This window comes from Cavia porcellus, unplaced genomic scaffold, assembly GCF_034190915.1.
Source record: "Cavia porcellus strain 051 isolate PalLab524CR breed Dunkin Hartley unplaced genomic scaffold, mCavPor4.1 scaffold_13, whole genome shotgun sequence".
Classification (NCBI taxonomy): Eukaryota; Metazoa; Chordata; class Mammalia; order Rodentia; family Caviidae; genus Cavia; species Cavia porcellus.
In genome coordinates, this window is record NW_026947496.1 from 20905082 (window position 1) to 20929645 (window position 24564).

Below are 24564 nucleotides of genomic sequence, written 5' to 3' on the forward strand. Positions count from 1 at the left end.
AAGAGAAGACCAGAATTCTGGCTTGGTGTGGTCTACAATTGAGCAGGACCCTAAAGGGCAAAGACATCTATCATTCACCAGAACCCACAAAATATTCCTAATTTCTTACATTGTCCAAGAATAACAATTAGCAAAATTCATGTATGCCTCGTTAAAAGTTGTCACTTGAATAACACAGAAAAGGAAATGAAAGATGTTATTGCCTACTGCCTTATACACAGAAATGGGCAGAATTAACCAGAAAATAAAATGAGAAAGTTGGACAAAAAGATGTTTAAGTTCTCTTTGGATTTTAAACTTCATGAATGACAAACTGCCTAAACAAGCAAACTCGTGTGGAGCGCTAACCACAAAAATTCACCACTATGTTCATGAAACTGGCTGAAGCTCTTTTCTTTCTTAATTTTAATTAATAGGCCTATGATCAAGCCTCTGCTTCTGATTTCAGTGTTTAATCTATTACCTTAGCATTGGAAATCTGCCTACCCTCTAGTTTCTAGAAACATAAGCATACTGACAACTCTGAGAGACATACACACTTCAGAGCTGGAGGAATGAAAGACATTTTAAAAAAAATAATTCCTAATCTGCAGTATATTTATGGGGATTAGTGTTATGCAATACAACACCTCTGGGAAAAAGAAACCGACCTTAAAATAAGTTTTCCAAGAATAAAGAGATCATTGCTACTGAAAAATACCAGAAAGATATAACCTTTATATTGTTTAGCAATTTAAACCTTATAAACAGAAAATGTATTTTCAAAATCCTATCACAGACACAGAACTGGCTAATACATTTTAGGAGATACTGATTACTTTATAAGAACAAAGGAAAGTACAAGAAGAAGGATTGAATTCTTCTCCAAACCAGCCACTCACATGTCTGTACTTAAGTCACAAAGTATTTAGGAATCTGTTGTATATCAGTCCCCTTTCCAGACAGCAAAAAACCCTAATCTGTCACATTCCAAATTGAAACATATTCATCTACATTTTGGGTCTATAAGATCGACTTCTCAAAGGCCAACAGCAAAAGTAACTTGTACGTGGAGAATCAAAACACAAAGATTTGAAAGTCAAAATGTACACTCTTTCATTTTCTGAGCCACATGTGGGAGGAAAACTTTGAGTTAAAGAGAAAAGCAAGAGTGAGATCAGGGTTCCTTCACAGAATCTAGCAAATAAAGAAAGAAGGCACAGAACACCTGGACCTGCTTTCCTGTTTCCTTGCCAGTGACTTAAAAAACAAAACATTAGCTACCCGTCAAACAAACCTTCAGAGCAATGAATTACACACAGACTCACAGACACACTTACACAAGAGAGCAAAGCCAATGCTATTTAAATATCACGAAATATTTTCCTAACCATGCACAGATGGAAGTGAGACTTTTGTGCCAACTGCCTAGTTCAGAAACTTTGCTCTATTTTTAATTATCTGCTTTAGAGGACCCGTTTGTGATTAACTTCTGTGCTGGATGGCAAAGCAAGTCAAGTTCTTGACCCATAGCAAAGAACACAGAGAGAAGCTTAATTATTTTTAGACAGCAAGTGTAATGTTCTAAACCCTGTGTAGGGACAACTAATTTGTCAAAGATCTGTTGATGGTGGTTGTAGTTTGAAGCTGGGGAGTGTTATCACGAGAGGAGAAAAATCCAAGAGGCCTTTAGTAAGTGACAGCAAAATGAAGTTCTCAGTGACAAGCTGATTGTCATCACTGGGAAACAGCAAGAGAGCGAGAATTAGAGAGGAGGAAATTAGCGGTGTGTAAGGACTGATCCGAGCGCGACAAGTTTCAGTTTGAAGTAGAAGCGGTGATTGGAAGATGCCAACAGCTTTTAGCACAGGAAATGGACTCAACTGCAAAGAGAAGTTGGTCAGGAAACTCAAACCATAATATCCAGAATCACACACTGGAATTGCTGAGCAGTGAAATCCCAGAAGAGAAGTAGAAAGGGAAGCTGCAGCCCAGCAATGAGAAAAAGATGACCGAGCTAAGAAGGATGAACAGGCTGGGACTTTTATTTTTGTAAGGGCTGTGAATTTTTTCCAGTTGTTTTTAAGTTTAAATAAATAAATAAATAAATAAACAAATAAATGTAAGTGCAAATTAGTATAAACACAAAGAAGAAATAAAATAGAAGCCATGCACACAAGAACTTTGGAAGCAGAAGAAGGTTAAAACCTACCAGGGCTTTATTCCTAAATGAGCTTTCTTTTGATCATCAATCTTATAATTTTAAGATGACTCACTGTGTTTACAGCCAGGCACGGTACTATGCACCTGTACTCCCAGTTTTTTGGGAGGCTGAAGCAGGAGGATCACTTGGGCCCAAGAGTTTGAGACCGTCCTGGACAGCATAGTTAAGACTCCCCATTTTAAAAACAGAGGCTATTTTGTATTTTAGTCTGCAGTGTATCTAGGAAACCTCAGTCTACTGAATCATACACTAGAGCATCAAAATATCTCAGGAGTAATAGTTAATGCTTCTTATTTCCTAATAGCTCCTTTCCTACTTTTAGGTCTCTTTTCCCCCTACTTTTCATATATGAAAGAAAACACAGGATGCCTGGCTTTCTGTGTCTGGCTGATTTGATTCGACACGATGCCCTCCAGTTCAGGATCAGAGGAAGGTGGGCACAACCACGGCACTACATAAGGATGCATGGAAATTTCCAAGTGAAACCCAAAAATGTGCACAATTAACATGAGTTAATAAAAATAAAAAGGAATAGCTGTCCTTTTATAGACTGAAAAGGAAAAAAGCTTTACAGATTCAAAAAACAATTAATAATCAAAATCATGACCAAACTCATCGATTCTGGACTCTTGAGGCCAGGATCAATATTAGAATGAATAAATGAATGTGTGTAGTCCCGTGGACTGAACCCAAGGAGGAACACACGTCATCTCCACCCCCTTTCTTGTTTTAAAGACAGGCTCTACCTAAATTGCTCAGGCTCCCTTGAACGTGTAGTCCTCCCAGGGAGCTGGAATTACAGGCATGCACCACCATGCCCTGCTTTGATCAAGGGATATAAAACCAAAAACATAAGCACCTACTTTCTCCTCTGGGAGAGCAAAATGGAGAACATCCATTGCCAGGAACCCTTAATTTTAAAGCTCAACTGCTTATACCACCAACACTGGGTACTTGCTTTGGGTTGGGGCAGGGTGATGTGGCAAGACCCTCAGAAAGACACATTCCTATTTGTGGGTAATTAGCAAAGATCAGCAATTGAAGGTAATTATGGAAGTGATCATGAGGAGAAGAAAAAAGATAATCTGTCTCAGAGAGATCAAAATCAAGTTGATTTCTCTGATTATATATGTTCCTGGTCCTCCTCTATTATGCAAATAATGATGTAGGTGTATGGGCATGTGCAGGTCAGCAAGAGATAGAATTTAAAATAAAGCACAGGCTTTTTTTTTTTTTTTAAAGCACATCTGCAACTAAATTATTTACAATGGCAAATGGCTTCATATTACCAACTTGGTATTATTTACTGCACACTCTGGCTGTGGCTTAGAAATGTTTGTGTTTCATTTAGAAATATTTCTACTTGCCGTAACACTAGCCATTGTGATGAGATCTGACCTGTGTCTTTGTCCATAATACAATCCTACTAGATATGTAAACAGGAATCCAATTTTTGTTAGGTCAAAGAAAGCAAAAACATGGTTGTCAGAACAAGAACTGCTTTCTGTGGGATACTCCAGTTAAATGAAAGCCATTCAACTTGAATCAATTGCTGTCTCCTTTCTCCAATACACAGCAGATTTATATTTCAGAAGGTTTTTGACAGAGAACAAAATGTTACAGAAATCTCTCCTCCATTCCTTTTGTCCTACATAACATTCCACAGGCTGAACACCCAACAAGGGCCATATATTTGTCAGCCTCTCTTCACACTTGCTGTATTCTAGTTTGTCTCTGTTGCAAACTTTCTGTTTTGACCCTTTCCTGACAAAACGTTGCTATACACCTTTTGGTTCCTTTACAACCTGGAAGAAAAAGAAAAAACTTGTGCTTTGATGTGCTGTATGCCTGCAGGCACCCATAACTTTTTTAAAATAAGCCCTGCTATTTAAATCAGGGATAGAACATTTTTTAAATATCTGCTTATGTAAACACTAGAAATCCAGGGAGAGAATTCTTCCAATCCAACAATCCACACATTCCTACACAAAACCAATCACTGGCATATTTAAAAGCTAGAGCTGGGCGAGAGACAGGCTAGAACTAGCAGAAACAAGTCTGTGCAGGATGAATGTATCCTCCGGTGCCTCTACTCCAGGTCACCCCAGGATATGGCTGTGGGCAGCCACCAAGACGGAAAGAAGGAATTGGTGCCTGGCTTCTAGCTGGATGGTGCAAGGACTTCCTGAGAGTTCAAGAGGGAAGTGCAGTTCAGCAAGTGACAAAAGGTGAGTGGCTAGAAGCTGAGCAAGCAGAACATTCAACAGGGTCCGGATCATGAATGACTAAGCCTGCACCATCTCAATATCAGTCGGAAACAGATCTGGACAATGGGAGAGAGCTAAAGCATTGGCTTTCTTGGGGGATGATGTCCAACAGAAGGTCTCGGAAGCTGGGTGTCATCCTTTAGGGTGGCCCACAATAAAATGGTGACACATTATGCCTCCTGGCGAGTTCATTAAGACACCAAGTCTGGAGGACTTCCAACGAAGATCTTGGGGCAAGAAGAGATGTCCACCAGCACTTTCTGTTCTGTGACCTGTTAGAGAGAAACATTCTTAGCTACTCCGACACCAAGTAAAACTCCCCGCCAGGCTGCATCTCCTTGAATCCTGGAGACAAAGCTGTGAAGAGATTGAAGGGGGCGGAGACCACCTTTGTCTCATTTGCAGTCCCACTAATGGGGTTTTCAGTTATAAAGGCTTCATTCAGGATTAAAAATGAAGCAGATTCTAAGTATTCTTCAACAGCAGCATGGTGACTTGTTACCAGATTACTTTTACACGGAAAGAAGAGGCTTCAAAACAGCATACAGGCTCTGGCATCAAGAGATGGAGAGTGTTCTCACTAAAAGATCAAACGTTAGATGCTGTAGGACAGTAGACACTTAATTATCATAAATTATCATTCATGCTCTTTGCAGATGCTAACGTCTTGTGGTGGCCCAGCAGGCAGAAGGCTGATTCACAGGTGGCTGCAGAGCTCCCCCTTCCCTCTTCTGTAACATGCAGGAGAGAGCCAGGAAAGACCTACAGGTGGGAATTGATCTGACTGTATCTTCCCATCCACACAGCAAAGGACTTCTCAGAGGAGATGGCATCAGATTTCAAGACTCCATATATGAGATCAATTTGGTTTCCTGATGTTTTTAACCTTGCTGACATGGATACATTAAAGAACTACAATGCTAAGAAGCTTAACCTTAAAAGTGCAGGGGCTCCAGAAAGGAACAACTTTTCTCCACCAAGCCATCCAGTTTCAGCGAAGCACTCCAGAGACACCTAACACATAATTTTATTATGAAACATTGCAAGGGGTAACTAAGGATTGCTTACACTCGAGGAGCTGGACTCCACAGTTCTTCACCCTCCAGCTACATCTCAAAATCACTCGGTGGGGTCAACTCCATACGGCACAGATATGTTTTTTGGGTTTTTTTTTTTTTTTTTTTTGTGTGTGTGTGTGTGTGTGTGTGTGTGTGTGTGTTTAATGAATTTAGAGACAAAACTGCGTAACACTGGAAGTTGGCTGTACAGGGGATGGGAAAGGGTGAGGAACTATAAGTTAGAAAACCAAAGCTCTAGCACTGACCATCTGGCCACAAGAACCTTGTCCAATAGTCTCAGAACCCTTAGTTAGGTCCTGTTCTCTTTTAGAGACTGAGGAAGACACTCTGTCCTCAGGGAGTCCACCAAAACAATGCATCCAAGACCCTGCGCCAGGTCAGCAGCAGCAGAGGGGACCCATGACACAACGGCCACCGCACAGGGTCTGGAGGAACGTGGTCGTTAAAGCCCTCATTACCAAGTCAGACACTCAGACTGCAAAAATGTGATCAAAGGACATGGGGAGACCTGGTTAGTCCCACAAGACAAACAGAAAACACAGGACACAAATCTCAGTGAAGTCTTTAAAGACTATGGATATGTGAAATGAGAAAGTTAATTTTTTTTTTTTAATTTTTAAGATAATCATTTCCTAAGACTTCAGGGCAATGAGTTAAATTAAGTGCACCACTTTGAGATTAGTCAGGTCACCAAATGTTCTCTGCACAGCAAGATAGCAAACAGTGTTTATTCATTTCCATAGACGAGCAGCCCTCCCATCCGGGCTTCAAGAGGATATGAACTGTGAATTCCCGTGTTTTGTCTGGAGAAAGCTCGTAAGCGACGGGTGAGACTCATGTTTCAAGGGCACATGCAGAAAAAACAACTTCGACAGCTTCAGTAATAACAATTCAACAACTCCTTCTTCTTCTCAGTACTGGGAATTGAATCCCTAGATACCTGTGCACTGAGCTATATCCTCAGCCCTGTTTTGTTTTGTTTTGTTTTTTAAGGCTCTTGCTAAGTCACTAAACTGCTGCTCTCCAATTTGCCATCTTCCTCTCATCTCTCCTTTCAAAGTTGCTTTTCGTTCATGTTCACCTATGCTAATCCCAGGACTGAGAGAGATCTACAGCTTTCTAGGAGGAAGAGGAAGTATCTGGCCCCTTTTGTATCTGTTTATTCAACTTGTTAAAATAGTTGTTCTTCTGGATGATGCTGAGATGGAAAAAAAATACAACTTATTCCTTCTGAACTGTAGAGAAAGATACAAAAGGTTACAGAGGCTTACAGAGAATAGAGAAGCACCAAAAATAAAGCACCGCAAGTTGGACTGAAATTCTTTCACCAGATTTCCTTTAAATGCAAGATAAAGCAAGGTTTTAGGGAAAGAGATTTTAAACAATAATGTTTCGTATTTGCTGTCAAAACAATAACTGATAAATTTGACTTATGGGCCTATGATCACTTATAAAAGAAGAAACCAAACCAGACCAAACTGCTTCTCAAAAGTACCAGGTCAGAAACCAGAGAGGCAGCAGCCAGGGAAAAACATTTTTCCCAGCTTCTTGGGCGAAGGATGTCTCCCCAGAAGGATAACCCACCACATGGCATCACACTTCATGACGGGGTTGCAGTGACCTAGGAGGCTCTGGGATGAACTGGAGATGAAAATCCAGAAAAAGGAGGAGCAATCCAAGTCAAATTCACCCAGACTACTTTCCACCCTGGCTTGGAACCTGCTGGAGTAGAGCAAGGGAGAAGGACTTCGGGGCACTTTCTACGTACGGTGCGCTGTGGGGGACAAAAAGAACAGAGCCCCAGTTTCTAAATGCCAGGGCCATCTGCACACCTGTCAGAGCCTCTGATGTATGGCCCCTCACATCAACCATCACAGAAGGACCCCTCTCATCTCCCAAAGTTATCTTCTCATCACCCCAAGGTAAGTGTGAGACAAACTCCTGTGGAAGACAGGGGAGTGACTGGTCACCTGGCGGTCACCTCAGGGGGCTCAGATGCCCTCCTACCCCATCATTTTCATGCCTGCTGGCCAGAGCTATGCAGCGGGGATTTCAGCCCCCCCCCCCATTCTCATCACAAGGTCCCCTCCCACGTGGTAGTTCACTCAAACCTGAGTAACCCACTCAGGATCCAGAATGACCCTTCCTGATAAAATGAATCCTTGGCGTAAGTTTCTCATCTGCAACTTTGACCTGAGTCGGTGAGTGGGGTCCCCAGAGTACCTAAGGGACACTGTTCAAAGCCAGAGGGCAGACGCTCCACATGGTGAACCTCAGATTCCTTCCTTCACCCAATTCAAGCGCTGTGCTTCTAAGAATCAGCGTGCACCCAAATTCCACAGTTTTTTCAACACAGAAAGTTTTAGACCTTCCAAAACAAAGCCATTTTTCATGTCGTGAATGTCAATAGTCACAGAGTTAGTGTGGCTTTATGTGTAACACTATAAAACTTAAAACTGAGCAAATTCAGCATTTTATCACACAGAGATTTTTGTTTCAGAAAATTCCTCATAGGACCTTTCTCTCTCCTTTCTCCTTGGCACGGCCTTCTCACACATTTTTATCACTTTTTTCACCAATGATCATGGTACGCAAATCCACTCCAACAGTAGTCACTGCTTGTTCCTACCCTGAGGTCCCTAGATGCCATATGGTCATAATTATATAAGCGAGACTCCATATTACTTGATAGGATGGCATCTGATCTCTAACCCAGATTCACATTGCAGGGAAAATGCTTGGACTTGTTGCAGGCTTACTGTCAGCCAAATGGTGAGAACGGGCGGCAGGAAGAGACCGTGAATCTCAGGGCTGGTTTATAGCGTATTACAAAAGGGACAGAATAAGGATCTTTAGGAGTCTACAATAGGCTGAAAATAACACAGGGCAAAGACTCCCCAAAGAAGGGACTCCAAAGGTGAGATTTTAAGAATAACAGAGGAGTTGGGGATATAGCTCGGCAGCCCAGCACATGGCTGGCAAGTGTGAGGTCCTGAGTTCGATTTCTGGTACCACCCCCCAACCCCCCTCACACACAAAAGAATGAGGAAAAGTTAGCCACACAAAAGAAGAGGGGTTAGGTTTTTTAAAAAGAGGTAGCAGGTTTAAAAGCTGGGACACAGGAGAATCTGGCCCTTTTATGGGGGAACTACCCTATGAGTGGGATGGAGCAAATACAGGACAACACCAATGACAACGCTGGCATGATGAGCTATGTTCCCAAAACCAGGGGAGCAGGATAGGGATTCTGGGCTTCGCATCCTGAAGGTTCTAAAAACCCAGGGGAGAGGGCAGGGAGGACAGAGATATAAACAGATATTTTATCTCAGACTTGTTCATTCTGGCTTCACAGAGAAGAAGGCATTGGAGCAGAATAAGAGGTCATTTATGCCACTTAGGGGGCTTGTCACATGCCAAGCCACCCCAGCCCCGGCTAAGCCTCTAGCCAAGTTCAGACCTCGAAGCCAGATTTACCCCTAACTCAAGACCGAAGGAACTGTTCCCAATGTCTTGCCAAGGAGCCATCTCCAGGGAAGAGATACAGCAGGGAGGAGGTACAGCATCCTGCCTATAGTTCCAAAGCAGAACAGAATTCAAACGCGCAAACCAGCTCCTGCTCACCAACCCATGCACAGGGCACCCTACACAACACTGAGACCAGCAATGGAGTACCAGGAGCCCCAGAGAACACTGATCATTCTAAAACTTGAACTTTGATGTAACAAAAAAATATTATCATTGATATAAAAGAAAATTGGACTGGGAAATATCTGCAGTAAATACACTTCAGAAAAATGATTAATATCTAGAACACATAAAAAGTACACATACATAGATTATAAACATCAAAATTCTCATTTGCTAATTTTGAAAAGAACAATTAGTAAACAGAGATGGAAATGTTCGATCCCTGAGAGGGATCAAAGGAATGCAAATCTGGAAACCAAGGAGCCTATTAGCCAAAAAAAGGATAAATCCCATAATTAACAAGAAACATCTCTGTATCTTCAGTGACAGCATAAACTGGTAGAGGCTTTTGGAAAACCATTCAGAGCAAACCCCTTCTCACCTTCGTAACAAGCTTTTTGATAGGACTTGTATTTTAAGTGAAAACACTTCCGTGTACAAAGAAATCCACTGCAAATGTACAGCAGCACAGATCCGAAACAAACGAAATGTCCACAACTGAGATATAACTTAAATTAAGACAGAATAATTGGATGTAATGTTACATAATCTTTGGAAACAATAATTTTATAGTCTAGGTTGCAAACGAGAATGTTTATGCTAAATGGAAAAAGCAGAACTAAAAAAAGGATACATCTTAAATTGTCAAGGACTAGAAGACAGCACATTTAACATGAACGTGATTTACAGACTGGAGTGGCAGAACCAAAGGGAATTTCTGGTTTTATTGGCTGCCCTTTATTGTTGTAAGGTTTCTTCAATAAATGTTTAAAATGTAGATATTTCTGTCAATCACAGGGTGGCAGACCCCCTTTTCTGTGATACAGATCAGACAGCCAAGACCACCAGGTCCAAATAAGTAGACAGACTGCTACCAAATTTCAAAGCTCCATTTGTGATTCAAACCCTTCATGAATTCAGTTACGGTTAACAACTACCCCTGCCCCAATTCTAAAAGGTTATTATGCCTTCCTCTTCCTTTGATGTGGGTATGTGTGTCACATTACAGCTACTGAGATTCCACCATATGCAATGCATGAAATCAGTGCGTGTTTGGGCACTCTGACAATCCTGTGAGACAGGTGCAAGCATCCCCAATTAATAGAAGAGGAAACTGAGGATCGCAGATTTAAGACATGTGACGTCAGCCACACAGCTAAGAAGCCAGAGTCCAGAATTCAAATCTCATTCTCCCTGAATTCAAGGCCCTCATTTTTTTTAACTTACCATTAAGTACTTCCTCTCCCTTTTTTTCTGTCTATGATACAAAATAAGATAACAAACTAGAATTTTAAAAAACCTCGAACATCACCTATTCTATTTGCACTGGCTTCCTACAGAAACTATTAATAATTGCAATGAATCAAGAGGCATCAGTATGAGCTGCTTATAAATTAAGCAAAAAGACAAGTTAATGCTGCACACACTAATTGGAAAACTTGATGCAGGAGAGAGAAGGTATTACCTGGAGACTAAAATCTGCACCTGTAGGTAAAACCAAATGACATCAAAAGGATTTCTACTTGCAAATTAAAAGCAGAATATGGCCCTTGATACCACTGCTTAGAAGAGCTGAGCTTCGGCACTCCTCTTGCAAGAAAATAATTCCACAATTAGCTGAAAGATTCCTTCCAGTTATAATGCATTCCTCCTCCAGAAATAGCTGTTGTTTGGGGCATGGTGGCAAGAACAGTAAAAAGGAGCAGGGGAAGTATTAAGGTATGAAACTAATCTAGGTAGGGTGATAAATGATTTTAGGCACCGCTTATGACTGACTCTCTAAATAATGACACAATTATAGTTAAAATATAAATTCTAATTAAATACAAAACCTAACAAAGTCAAACAACAGCAAATGATGTTTGACAGAAGCAAAGGTCTTGGGGGAGCTGAGAGGAAGAATTACAATAAAATCTATTCATGGAACTGTACAATGTCAGAGACGAAAGGAGAATGAGAGATCACTTCTTTCAACAGCCTTCGTTTCTGGCAGACAGGGAAACTGAGGCCCTGCAAATCTAAAGTAAACAGCTCAAGCCCTCCAGCAGCAAGCAGGAACCAAAAATTCCAATCTCCAAACTATCAGTCCAACTGCTTTCTTCCAAGCACACACACTCAGCAGCAAACTGGAGAGCTGCCCCATTTTAAATCATATTTCAAAAACGAGCATTAAACATTCTATAAATATTAAATCCCCTTTTAAGAATTTTCTGATGCACAGGGTCAAATTTTTTTTAAAAAGAGGCCTGGTTTTGATTTCTTTTGGAAAATTGCACACTGCCTGGTGTTTAACCTAGTAATGAGAGAAATATTAACAGGCCATATAATGCTTTCAGTGTTTCTTCAGGAAAGCTACCCGAAATTCAAAAAGTATATCCCCCAGGCCTCCGGTGGCGTTTCTGGAACGCGCAGTAAACTCCACGCTCTGCTCAACAAGCCCATCACTGTTAAGTAACTCATCAGAAAATAAAGAGGGAATTACCAAAGGGGAATTGCCAAGCAATTAGTCCTCTGAAGCAGATGACATGCAACTGTTGTAGGGAGGAGCTTCCCGGTTAGTCATATGTCAGAGTCAGAGCCTCCTAATCTGTAAATAAAAATTCATCACATATGATTACAGCTGTGATGTAGGCTGGGGTTGCCAGGCAAGTGCACAGATAGTAAATCTGGAGGCCGCTTCTATGCTGCGTATCTATAAAGGGAGAGGTTTCTCAGGGGAAGACCAAAAAAAAAAAAATCTTTGGTCAATTTCATCCAACACGGGAAAGACATTCAGAGAATTCAGAAAAAAGCAATCTTTCCCCTATCACTTTGACAGATCTTGGGCTTCCTTGGGGCCACCTGACTGCAGTGTGACCACCGTGGGCTGCATGTTTTGTTCTTAAAAGTTTGTTTTTGCCGGACACCACCACCTAGCACACTGGAGAGACAAATCCTTCATCTCTGCCAAATCTCTTGAGCTAAGCCATGACCCAGAGAGGCTTTTTTTTAAAAGAGTCAAAAGTTCATTGTCTCCCTGGGACTCTGGGTGCTGAAAACATCTGGAGGAGACTTAAGCCCATCCCCTGAAATAGATAAGCATAGTGCTGCTGTCATCATTTTCTTTAATTAATAATTATTGGAAGTGCAGAGGAATCTCAGGGAGGTAAGGGGCAGAGTGAAAGAAAGGGAGGAAAAGAGAGGATCAAGGCAGCCTGTCTGGGAAACCTGCCTGTAACTCTGAATGCGGAAACTGAGGCTAGTGGGCCAGAGCCCCGCCCCTAATTCTGAGCGGAATCCTGGTTCTGGAACTATCACTCCTGAGCACCCCTGCCCTTCTGCATTTGACTGGAAACTTCTTAAGGTCAGCTCTCTGGGCTGGGGAGGAAACACACAGCAGAGGAAAGACAGCAAGCTGGCAGCCTGCCTGCCTCATTGCTTAGCTCCTGGACACACTGGGCCAAGTCACTTACCCTCTCTGTGCCACAGAATGCTTACGACAGAGGACTGCAATGAAGATTAAACGAGTTCATATTCAAAACAGTAATTGTGAACTATTGATCATCCTCATATTCCCTTTAGGGCCTCACTGGCATAATGAGTCTCACACAGTGGATGCTCATTAAATATTTGCAGACAGAATGATCTGCCCTTGGAGTTGTTTTCTCTGTCCCTCTGACTCCGGTCCTAAACTTCTTAGCTCCAGTGAAAGTTATGTAAGTCACTGCCTTCATTCTAAGTCATCCAGGGGCAACACAAATTCCCCAGGTCAAAAACAAACCAACTCAGGCTAAGAAAAAAAATCCTTAAACAATCCTTATTCCACTAATTATATTAAAAGAGACCTCTCGCTATCACCAGTGAAAACAGATAATTTGCAGTCTTCCCCTTCACTTTGAGTCATGAAGTCTTAGGCTTTCTCCCCAGAAGTAAAACTCAGCAATTTCACATTTCTTCCATAAAGTATAAATGAGAAGCCAATTTGTTCAGAGCTGTGTCTAGCAGGTTGGTATACACATGTAGAAAGACAGACAGATAGACAGACAGAGATATCTACCTACGTATCTCTATATATCTCTTTCTTATATAAAAGGGTCTGTAGAAAGTCTCTTGGAAATACTCTAAAGTTACAGAACACACCCATATTAATGTGATTTATCAATGTACAGTAAATGAATTGCCACAAATGAACAATTGCTACAGAGTCAAGTAGAGAGCACAATGTGATTTACGCGTTCCACATGAGATGAATAAATCAGCAGAGGAAAAGATCAAAGGAAACGCTGGAATTGTTAATATGTACAGGGCTCCACTCAAAGTCTTCTTAATAAAACTGTTTAGAGGAAAATAGAAGAATCATTTGTTTAAATGAAAAGAGAGATCGCAGGCGCTGAATCTCAAAAAGCAGCATTCATTTTCATACACACACATATTAGATTTAGCTAAAATTAGCTCAGGTTCCTATTTTTTAAAAGGTCTTAGAGGAATAAAGGTTTTCAACATGAATTCATTGAGCTGCAGTGAGTTTCCAAGGTGCCTGAGCTCTGGCGGAAGGCCCTCTCATTATCCACCCACACATCATCCCAATTCCTCCCATCCTCACCCTCCCCTCAGCCCAGGTTTTAAAGAGGAGGCCCAGGAAGACTGTCCCACCTCCTCTTGCCTTCTTTCTGTGCCTTCTACCCCAGCTCATGGTTTTGAAACTGAGTCATCTCCTCCTGCATGCTCAATGCTTTGCCAGGTGCAAGGACCCAAAGCCCCAATTTCAAACAGCAACTTTTATGCCAGTGGCTCCCCATATTGATCCATAGACTGACCTCTCTGTAGTCTTATTCCTACACTCCCTGCCTGACTCCAGAAACTTAGATGGTGCCCAGCACTGATGCTTCAGCTGCAGAGGACAGGCCAGTCACACACCAAGCATTTGCTTGTGTCCTCCTAGTGCATCAGTGAGTTTTCTATCCAGCCCTTCCCACAACTGCAAATCAGAACTGCAAATCAACCCCCAGAGGTCAATTCAAAGGAGCCTCGTCCTGAAGATCTATCCTGACCCCTTCCACACAGGTCACGTCACTCTTCTGAATCCCTTCCAGGTTAGAACGGACTCCAGGAGGCACAGTCACACCCACTGGTATTTTAGTGCATTTCTTCTTTCCCCTGCCTGACCGGAAAGAATACAACACCCTCCTTTGAGAAGCTCTTACACTCATTTGCACAGCACCATGAAGCAGTTTTTAAAAGATACACAATGAATAAATGAATGAATCATTTCTTACATAGATAGTAACTGTGAACGAATTAGATCATAACTTCCTATATAGCTACATTATATTTATAAAATAACTAAAACCAGAAATAATTGCAATCCAGACTTTCATCTTTTTCACTTAAAAAAAAAAAAAGCTTAATGAATATAACAGAGTACTACATAAATGATCGCTTCCCCGCCCGGGTTTAGTCATCCATTGTGATGACTATAATGAGACCATTATTTATGCAAAATGTTTAGATCATGTGTATAAGCTTCCTTTAAGTGCAATCATAGAAAATGTCAGTTGCTTAAAAATCAAGGTGACTTTGCAGCATTTCATCAGTAATACAATGTGAGTATTCATAAGACACTTAGATTTGCTTATTGGACGGGACACACCTGTTCTCTTCTCCATAAGCAGCACATTGCAGACACTGAGAGAGGCCTTCTTGCTGCCCGGTTTTCAAAATAAAATTTTCAAGATACTTCACTATGAACCAGTGAAAGATTTTAAATCTCGTTACGTACCAAAAGGTTTAAAAAAAATAATTGAAGGTATAGTCACCCCATATGCAACTGAACCACAGCCCCAAAAGTGGCAGTGTAAGAATTTTCTGCCTGGCACAGAATATTGAGTGGGTAACACCTCGGAGAGAAAGAGCAGCAGGAAGACACCCCACCTTTCCCAGTAGCTGACACCTAGAGATCTTAAGAGGCTTACCCAGCAGTGACTCTAGGTCACTCTTTCCATTTAAAGAGCACCTCTCCGATCCACAGCCAATAAAGTATGAAGACCCAAGTTCCACAACTCAAAAGAACATCACGCTATGATAACTCCCTCCCACCTCTTTCTGTCCTAGAAAACTTCTCCAGCTGTCCCTTCTGAGGCTTAATACTTCCGTCACTCAGACCAGACCACGTATAATTCCATTTTGAGCTTAATCCAGTTTTTTATTCCTTTCATGTGTAGTATTGGGAGTCGATCCTACAGGCTTTTGCATTCAGCCACCACATACCCAGCATATTCCCTTTAAATATTTTATTTTTCAGTTTTAATATAGGGTCTCCTTAAGTCACTAAGTTACCCAGGTTACCCAGGTTGAACTCAAGCTTGGGATCCTCCTGCAAGTGCGTAGCACCATCCCCTGCTCCTCAGTTTATCTTACAATGACGTAAACAATGATATGCATGAATCACCCTATCATGGTAAGACAGTTGTGATAAATTCAGAACTTAAAGTTTAGAAAAATAACTAGAAGGCTTATGAGCTCTGCATAGCTATTAATATCTATAGGGTTGGTCCAAAGACCAAGGTCTAGGTATATTTATTTGTTCCTAACCATGTACGGTTCATGAGTAACCATCAGGAAACAGGACCATTACAATCATTCTGCCCAGAGATAAATTATACAGTAACAATGATCACTTATGTTAACAGACAACAAGCCGTAAGCCGAGTAGCATTTTCATCCACAGTACCTACCTGCCACCCTCCTGACAACCCCTATATGTTCTCCATGGAGAAACCAAGACAACGGAAAGATGAAAGACGGCTGAAGGTCAGAGCTGGACCTCCAGATTTTAAACCAAGATGGGACAGTTCCAGAGTTTCGGATGCCACAGGATTTTTATATAATCCCAAAACTGTTTCTTCTAAAAATAGAGAGGTAAATATCTGCCTTTTGACAAATGAATTTTGAAAATCCAGACTTGAAGATGTGAGGTATAGAAAAAGTAAACTGTGCTTTTCACTAAATGAGACAATGGAATATTCCCCAGGAAGAGCTGCCTGGAGACAGCTGTTCCCAAATTCATGCTGCACTGATACCTAGAGGAACAATATTCCAGGGGATCAGCAGGGCAAGTTTGGGTTCAGGAAATCTAGGGTGGGGCCCCCAATTCTGATTGTTTAAACTCTCCAGGTGATTCTGCTGCCTGGCAGCAGAGTCTCTGGTCTATCCTATCTCCCAGGCTTCCAGCCCGACTGTTTCCAAGGCAGACAGAAATTCACCTCCTACTTCTATTTCACAATCTCCCTGTTTGCACACACAAGTGTTCAGAGCTCTTATTGCCCCACATCCTAGCTAACTTCCATTCTGTCCTGCCCTCACTACAGGCAACATCCTCTTGTCTTCTCATCAATAGAGAACCATGAGTCATCAGCCCTTGCATACACCCTGTACCTCCTGACTCTCCAGGCCAGAAAAATTTACTGTATGTGAGGAAATCAGGAAGTTGTAAAATCAAGCAGACACAGAGAAATTCAAGATTCAACAAATACTGATTGCCACTGCCTGAACAGACAGTTCTCTGTTTTTCTACACATGTATTCTACTACACCAAAAACTGTGACTTAAGATATCTGCTAGCACAACTTTCTTCCTGTTTTAAGGAAAAGTGACAATTCAAATAGGCAGATTTTTGGCTCAAATGGCAATAAACAATCATCACAAAGACAAATGCAGATTTCTTCAGGCACCAACTAAATTAAACCAAAAGGACAGAGCCTTAATCTAAGCTTTAAAGAAAAACTATCAAGGCAATTTCTCAATCTCCCACACAATAGTTTGTAAAAAAAAAAAAAAAATCATATTCAGCAGTCAATAAAGTGCTGCTAGGCAGATTTCCCAGGTCAGACTCCACCCTCAGATGGAGAATGGACTGCAGGAGCAGAGCTCTCACCTGACATGCAATGCTCTTCCCTGTGGTGACAGTGGAGGAGACTGGGGTCCAAGGATGGCAGGCAAATCTGCAGGGTGAATGGACCACCGCGGTGAATTGTTGCAGGATGCTTCTGCAGTCATCCAGGGAGCAGAGGAGAGGAAATCCAAAATGAAAAACAGAATAAGCTGCATTAAAAACAAAGACCACCTTGAGGATCTACCTACTGAAATGTGAATTTTAAGGACATAAAACTTTGCATTTTGTTTGAAGAGAATTACAAAGATACCAGCCAGCTCGAAAGGCAGGTTTTGTTTTATTCCCCAGGACTCAGAGGGAAGCCAACACACACAAAAAAAGGTCATCCCTTCAGTTACATTAAAAGCTAAATCTCTTCATTTGAGTCAGCCCCTCATTCTTTTCTCCAATGATTCTAGCCAAGCATCTGGTAATCATTACATGCTGGTAATCACAAGTAACATCAGGTGGAGATGGGCATGGATTGAATAGCAATTGAACAAAAGCCTAATTTTAATGTGACAAGTACAACCTAGTCACATGCAACTTGACAATCATGACAGGACACGACTGACGCATTAGCCCAATGGGACAGAAAAAAGTACAAAATGTAAAACAAAAATTTGAAAGTGTGCAAGTGTTCGCTGGACTTTCCTCTGAACTTCAAATCATTTAATCATGGAAGGTATGCTCATGTTATTCTTACTCTGCACATGCCTCATACATGGTTATGTAAAAGTTATCCACTGTATGATGAATGAGTGAATGTGTGAATGGATGAATGAAAGAAGGAATGAAAGAGTCTTCCATATACCTTTCCATCAGGGAGCTTGGTGCTTGCGGTACTTTTTGTGAGGTAAAAACCTATGCATAGAAATGGAAGAAGTTGAGGACTTGATCGAGTAACATACTTTTTAGCCCTAATCATTACAATTATATTTTTAAGTACTGGTGATCCCCATTTATTCACATGAAACAGAAGAAAATCCAATAGCACACTTACTAAAAAATAGTCCCCAAACTTGTAACTGTCTTTCAGTCTGTGATTGTTGGAGCTGATCTGCATATTTGTTTAGGCTGATTTTAAATTTAGTATGGGTTTCCTAAGCTCACGCCAGGTAACAGTAGGAAAGAGAAGGCCCAGAATTATATTGGGTGTCAGAATGAAACTATTCTTGAGCTATGAATATGATCTCCAATGTGAATAATCTGTAAACAGGTAAGTGAGCCAATTATCCTTGGGTACATGGCAACACATCTCAGTAGTCATGATTATTTTCATCCATACACACTCACTATTTTTAAGAGCACAGCCCAGCTGGAAAGGAAAATAACTTCCATTTCTTTCCAGCACTTTTCAAAGCAATGAATAGTAGCCAAAGTATTCTTCCTTCTAACTAATCCATTCACCAAGCACTTACTTAAGTCTCTATCGAATGCCTGGGACTGCTGTGCTAAAGAAGTAATTTTGTAGTTCTTGGTTTTCCACACGTAAACCATGTGTACAGAGAGGAAGATAAGCTGACATAGACTACAACAGCCCTTAAGTCCTTAGAAGACGCTGTCCCTTCACCTAGTCTGTCAAGTTACAAATTCAAACAGCGGCCAAGGTAAATGGAAGTTCACAAAAACCTATTTCATGTTACACAGTACTTCTTTATCTGCTAACATCTCAAAGGATGCTTCAAAATACTTGATAATCATTTTCCAACCAGCTGCAGGTTCTGCAGAGTTGTAGACAGCACTTTATAAGCTCACAGTTGGGAGAGCGTTTGCTGTATATCAATGTATGTGCACACAATTCTATTTACATAGCACCTGGCAGATAAGGCTTTATAGAGTCCAAATTACAGTCTCCTCCCATTCTGCTGAAGTGCAGGGAACAGTCAAATGTGCTGCAAATGCTGTAAAATATTAATTTACTCTCTCACTGTATACCTACTTATTTGTAAAGCATTTGTGTTGCTACACTGGTTTGAGTACTAAAGAGTTAATATAGCTTGTTATATTCCATCAGAGGGAAGAAACAAGAATAAACACAAGTCAACATGAATTTGTCGCAAAACGTATAAACAGTAAAAGAAAATAAACTACAGAGTATTTTCTATAGTGATCTACACTCAAAATGGAATCTTTAATATTTCAAAAGCACAGCAGAGCAACATAATACAATTCTTTTAGGTGGGAGAGATTATCCAGAAAATGGCCCAAATAGTACAGAAGTGATGATCTATAAAAACCAAGAGAGAACATGGGAAACAGTGCCGAGCAAAGGCCACAATAAAAGACAACTTGCCATATACACTGACAGACAAATACATTTTCTCTGAACAAGAGAAACACAAACACTTACAGATTATTAGCTATGATAAACAGCACTAAAGTCTTCTGCTAAATAACTCCCTGGGCAAGGGCATCTTATTGGAAAAAAAAAAGCAAGAAAGAGTTCTTCCTAGCCCAAACCAAAACACCATGATCAGGGAGGGGATTCTCTGTCCCCTTTAAGTCTCAAATTCTGGCTACGGCACAATGAGTTTTATAAAAAGAAGTTTTCAGGTCTTATATAATTTTTGCTTACATTATGGTGATTATCATTGCATTTTCATTACTTCACAAATGGGATGCATTAAAAGTTATAGAAAAATCAATGAAACATTTATGTTAACATCAAATATGTCAAACAAAATGCTTACTGCCCTTCTGCCTGTAATAATTCTAAGCATATTTTAGTATACGTGAGGTAGTAGTAATGTGTAGTATGACCATTGATAGCACATTAGCCTGAAAGGTTCAAATTTATGAGGATTATAAAACCTATCTCTACAATGATAAAGATAACACATAAATATAATTATACAATAAAAATAAAAAGTTTCCACAAATAAAGGTAATTTACCAACACAATATTCTTTTTATTACTTATGAAATTTTAAAGATTGATACATGGCTTTAAAACCTCCATCCCATTACACTTCTTTTGGCCAGCATTTTTACAATGTTGCAACATTAACACTGTATACACTGATTATTTCACTAAGTCTTAAAGAAAATGTATACGAGTATACTTATTTCATTAAACAACATTAAATGAAACTAAAATGGGAACAGTATAAATTCATATCTCAAACATTCAAATCTTAAAAGCAAACGAGGTACTTTATATAAGCTCTAGAACAGAAGTTCTTGCTGCCGGGGTTTTCTACAATTTCTTGTTTTCATGCATTTGAAAAAAATAAGGAGGGTTTGCTTCTGTTGCCCTCTGAAATATGACCAGAACTAAATCCACTATTTGAAGCAATTAAACTACAGAGATCTAAATCTCCTATGGAAGCCACTCATATGATTCCATTACACTAAAAATACAAAGCAGTGTAAGTCCATTTCTCCCCTCCAAAAGTAATAACGTGTGTCACTCCATTATGTCACTGTACCTATGCAAGTATTTAAGCTTTGTAGAGTCTCGGCTATGTGTTATTTTTGGATAACTTTAGTTTAAAGAAGTAATATTCACCCCACATTCACCCACTTCCATGAGTTTCAGGGCTTTAGTAAAACACATTTATTGACTAATTCCTAATAGGAAACACAGTGAGTAGGTGTTACAGTGTTAGTCATCAGAAACTGTCACTCAATGCATGTGCACAAGCAAAATCCACTTGACATTTTTGAAGGGAAAAAAAATAAAGGCACATTATACGGAAGGAATGTATGTCCTTGAACTCTGTAACAACAAAAACAGGAGCCGTAGAAATGTTTCCTAACATTTTAATAATCTCTTAATGCCGCTCTTTCTCAGGACTCTCAGATATAAGGTAGCTCTAACTTAGGGCTGTTTTCAGGCATTTGACATATAATCTGATGGCTAAAGAGTTTTTTTTTTTTAAATCATTTTCCAAAAGATACTTAGAGGACTGAAGCTTCCTTATAATATTTCCAACACAGTACCACCTCTGTTTACCAAACCCTCTTAAAACAAAATATAGAGAGGAAAATATTGTCTGTTATAGTTTTCACTCAAGAACATTTTTCATACTCATTTGAGCACGGATTTATTTGTGCACTGGAAAATACATGTCCACCTTTTATTGCCAATAAAATAACTTTCTGTGTTTTGCAAAATAAAACCCAGGGTCTCCGAGGCATTGTATAAAACTTATGCTCCTGTGCCCTATTTGACTTCCCTGCTCCCAGCATATTTACCTCCCAGAAATAATAGCTCATTTTAACCGCAGCAACACTTCATATGACCAGGCCACAATGACTTTACCAGTGCACTCACTGACAAGACCTAGAAACTTATCAACCCGCTGTGCTAAGAGGTGAGTGGCTCACTCAAGCCTGGCTCCTGGGGGGAGAAACAACAACCGTTTACCTAGGCAGCCATAAAGCTATAAACCGATGGGCATGGTGACAATTAAATCATGACACTATCACTTTCAATGACTGTTTCAAATATCACAGTTACAAAAATACTCCTTATTTGGACTACCTGTGCAACACAGAGCTCTAGCAACTCAAGACATTCTCCTGTTTTCTTTTTTGCTGTAGTATCCTGTTCCTTGGCCTAGCAGGCTTCTTTCATGAGGGGGTGCCCTGATACAAAGATGAGGCGGTTGCTCTGGAAGTGTTCCTTAAATTATAACCTAAAATGGAGCACAGGTTGTTGTTGAGCAAAAGCACCACGCATGATCAGTCTACTGGCTACAGGCTTGTATTCTCTCTCACCCAACTGAGAAAATAAATATTTTGAATTATTACTGACAATCGCTAGAGATCCTGGCCAACAGATTTAAATGAAGAATACATTCAGAATGTCTGCTTACGGTCAGTACCAGCTTTTGTAATGATGGCTGTGAAGTTTTAAAATGTGTTCATAGGTATAGACTTTCCAAGAAAGTTACTTCCTATGAGCAAAGCTTTTAGAAAGCCAGTCATCACGAGCAAGAATGTCAGCCCTAAAGGAAGGGCTTCTCTTCACCCTGCAAAGGGTTAAGTGCCTGCAAGGCCAAAGGCACCAGACCGCAAAAGAAATGTTGCTTTAGTAAGCTCTGAAAGGTTTCTAACAAGTACCAAATACTTGTTGATCTGTGCACAATAAACACCAGCAGGATTGTCAGGCTCCTTTCACTGTCTGGGGAGATGCATTTACATACTGTACCCAGTGAGAACAGCTTGTTGGTCTTCTATAAAAGTTGAGTAGCTAGAAGCCTCATTCAGTGCCTCCCATCCAAATGACTGAAAGAAGATGCAATTGAAATAGTGAAGTCTGGCCTGGGCAGCACAAATACTGTACATAAAACACTTGGAGTAGTTCAGGCAAACCCACCTGAATGGAGGGAGAACACTGTCTGTTGCCATGGCAGCCTGATCTAATTACAGGAGTGATCAGGGTTGGAGTAAGTGCCCGGAAAACCTACACCACTGACACTATCCGCATGATGAGAAAGACAGGCGGGCAGAAGGTCCAGGGGAACCCTTCAACCTCTGCTTTATGTGGAAGGTGTCATTCAAACCCATTTATTTGCGGAGCTGCGGAAACACTGAGTGGTGCACGCACGGTTAGAGGGCGATCAGAGGAGATTAAATTCCTCAGCATCAGTTGCTGCGGTGCAATCCCTTTCCAAGAGTTCATGTGCAGGATTTTCTCTTCTCTCTGGTGGCTTCCTTGGGCATAATCTTCTTTCCCCCAAAATGCCTAAGTATCAAACTAAAATAAACCAGAGGGTGGGTTGAAAGGGGCTTCTAGGAACTGCACGGCTCACCAGAAACCCAAATAGATAATGATTTACCTAACACTGTCGAAAAAGTAGCTAGCTATGCCTAAAAATAACCAGCCAGTACCCACTGCTGCGTGCGATATATAAGGATGATGTTTAAATATTAAGAACGTCCTGCATTATGAAACACAAATGTCATTGAGATGTGACTACTACATTGCCAAAGGAGAACTTATTTGCATATACACATTCCCTTGCACTCGACGCAGGATGTGCACGGAGAATGCCACTGCCCCTGGAAGGCATTAGTTTTTATTCTGTGGGTGGAACAAGGTCTTCTAATTTTGCCAATTGTATCCCGTGGATCTCGCAGGGAAGCTAAAAATCTCTTCGGGGACAGAACCAGTTTGGAGGAGTCCCTACAGCACAACATACGGTAAACAAAATAAAAATAGCTTGCCGTTCTTGTTAGCCACATCGCGCATTATATAACCAGCTTCCGACTGGCTTTTTTTTTTTCCGCCCTTACTACTCTTCAGCAATTTTCCAATCTTCTCAAGTATTTATATTACCCTCTTATCTGTAGGATTATATACCAAGAAAGCAAAACAAAACAGAGCAGCCACGGGATCAAACTGAACTCTACCGTCTTAGAAACCGATTTTTTTTTTTTTTGGTTTTGTTTTGTTTTCTGGCGGAGTCTTGATCACCAACCTACTTCCACCCCCCACTAAGGTTCTCGCTCAATCTCCCTAGAAAACCTGAATTGTTTCATCGCTTCCAGTCAGCCCCGTACGTGGTCTGAAATAAAATGAAAGTGCAAGCCACGGAGTTGAGGAAGGCAGCTAGAGAGCCGAGGGATCAGGAGAGGTCGCGGCACGGCTGAGTCCGCCGAGTGACTCCCGGGGTCCCCTCCCCACCGCCACGACCCTCGCCCCCCGCCGGGCGCGCGCGCGCGCACACACACTCACATCGCACACACTCACGCACCGGCACCCACGCCGCGCTCCCACACCGCCTCACCTCTCGCTCCGCCCGGCTGGCCCCGTCCCTGCCCCCTGCGGGACCGGCCTGCGCGCCGCGCTGGAACCACGTAGGAGGCGGCGGCGGCGGCGGGAGTGGCAGAGTCTCCGGCCCGGCCCAGAGTGAACGAGCAGTGGGGCTCCAGGGCGCATCCCAGTCCCCGCAGCGCCTCCTCCTCCGCCGCCGCCGCCGCCTCCTTCCCCTCCTCCTGGCTTCATTCACCCTCCCAGCCGCCGCGCAGCCGAGCACTCCCGGCGCAGGGCAGCAGCGCCTGCCGCGGCTTCTCCGCGCCTGCCGGGCCCGGGCCGGGGCGCTCGCGGGCTCCTGGGGCCCGAGGGGCGGCCGCTGCACAGGATCAGGAAGCGGCCACACCAACAGGGCGGCAGTGGCGACAGCAGCGAGGGCCGCCGCCGCGCACGCCCCTTCCCCCCGCTCGGCCACCGCCACCCGGGGCGCCCTCCGCCCAGCAGCACTCGGCCGCGCGCAAAGTCCCAGCCGGGCAGCCGGCGCAGCGCCCTCCTGGCCCGCAGCCGCGCGCTCGGGGAGGCCGACCTCCTATGCTTGAGACCCTGACCCCGGGCGCCGAGGCCAGGCGACTCCCCGCGGGGAAGCCCGGCCCTCCTTCCTCCCACAGCCCCAGCTGCTGAGAGCAGGCTCTGCAGGAGGCAGCGCGACCCCG

The 24564-nt window shown here is 42.0% G+C and overlaps 1 protein-coding gene across 14 annotated transcripts in view; it reads right to left on the reverse strand.

Moving 5' to 3' along the window:
- The window catches only part of Atxn1 (ataxin 1), a 380609-nt gene that overhangs the window by 355390 nt on the left and 655 nt on the right, over positions 1-24564 (reverse strand). For 6 of the 14 annotated variants that reach the window (XM_063259921.1, XM_063259920.1, XM_013151373.3 and 3 more), the window contains exon 2: positions 17149-17260. The exons of 1 other annotated variant lie outside the window; for it this stretch is intronic. The gene's annotated coding sequence lies outside the window, so the exon portion shown is untranslated. Of the gene's footprint in view, positions 1-17148; positions 17316-17959; positions 18010-22471; positions 22853-23885; positions 24034-24564 lie in introns of those variants that run through there. 7 more of the 14 variants (XM_063259922.1, XM_063259909.1, XM_063259911.1 and 4 more) reach the window with 6 other exon arrangements.